Source organism: Egretta garzetta, unplaced genomic scaffold (assembly GCF_000687185.1).
Source record: "Egretta garzetta isolate BGI_Z169 unplaced genomic scaffold, ASM68718v1 scaffold105, whole genome shotgun sequence".
Lineage (NCBI taxonomy): Eukaryota > Metazoa > Chordata > Aves > Pelecaniformes > Ardeidae > Egretta > Egretta garzetta.
In genome coordinates this window covers 391,441-392,792 of record NW_009259598.1, presented here as the reverse complement: position 1 = coordinate 392,792, position 1,352 = coordinate 391,441, and positions in this window count along the sequence as shown.

Sequence of the window (1,352 nt, the reverse complement as noted above, 5' to 3'; positions counted from 1 at the left end):
GAGGTGCCTGGGCTCGGCCGCCACAGCCCCCGGCGCGCTCCCAGCCCGGGCACCGACCCCAAATAACACCTTGGATGCAGAGCTGAGAAGCTCAGAGCATGGCCTGGCCGCCTGGCAAAGCCCCCAGGGATGGGAGCTCCCAAAAATCAAAGTTATTTGGTTATAACCCATCCACCAGCAGCGCCCAAGGTGGAGCGGACACCGTGGCAGCCCCGCCAGCCCCTTGCGATTGCTGTCAAGGATTTAATAAGAGAGAGAAGCTCCTAGAGATGGGACATTTGTTGGACAGCATCGGTCCTGTCCACTGACGGACGGAGGGATCCCAGGATCCCCGGGATGGCTCTTGCCACACAAATCCCACCAGCACCCTTGGTGAGGGCTTTGCAGCCCATTCTCCTCTCTTCCCCTCCATCCTCCGCTCCCACCGATGGGACAAGAGGTACTAAGGCAGGAAAACACATTTTTTTCCCCCTGCAAACAGCCCAAAATTGCCCATTTCCCCCCTTTCCAGCCACCGTATGCCCACACCACTCCTGCCGCCACCGAGCTCACCTGCCACCACCTTCGTGCTCGCTGCTGTTTGACGGGAGCTGCGCAGTTACTCGCTTTTTAATACATTAATTATAGCTGATTACCACTGCCACCCCCACCTCCCCAGAGCCGTGACCTGCTCACACACCGCCGGGAAAAGGCTCCTTCCTTCGGCACCGCGCCGGGGCCACCAGGACTCACCTCCCGACGGGCTTGGTGGTGGCGAGATGGGGATTAAATGGCAATTAAAAGGAGATGTTGTTTCTGGTGTCGTGATAAATAGTGACCATATGTCACGGGAAATGGATGCAAGTCCCCTTTATTGATGGATGTGGAGGCTGGAGAGAGTTTCGCTCTTGTAGGAGGGGGACATTATAGGTGGGATGGCTGCTGGAGGGTTCATCGCTGTGCCCCTTTGCCCCCCAAAATGCCCTGGTCAAAGCATCCCCCCGCTCCAAGCTGAGCCCCAACACCGCAGTCACCCCAGTCGGGACGAGGGTCCTCAAAATACCTGGGTGTCACTTACGCAAGGCGGCTGGAGCCCGCCACAGAGCCCGCCGCTTTCGAAGGGTTATTTTTGTTAGAAAAGCCAGCGCGGTGCCAGCCGCGCACCCGGCACGGGGAGGGAGCTGGGTGCCCAAGGTCCCCTGGGGACGGGAACGTCCCCCCATGCCACCTGGCTGGGAGGGGGCAGCTGCTTGTCCCACACCCATCTGCAGCCCCTTCCCATGGGAATGCCAGCCCTGCAAACCCAAACTGGGCCAAATCCAGCGCCTTCTCCCAACAGGCCACTCGTGCCCGTCCTCTCCAGTGGGGAAGTG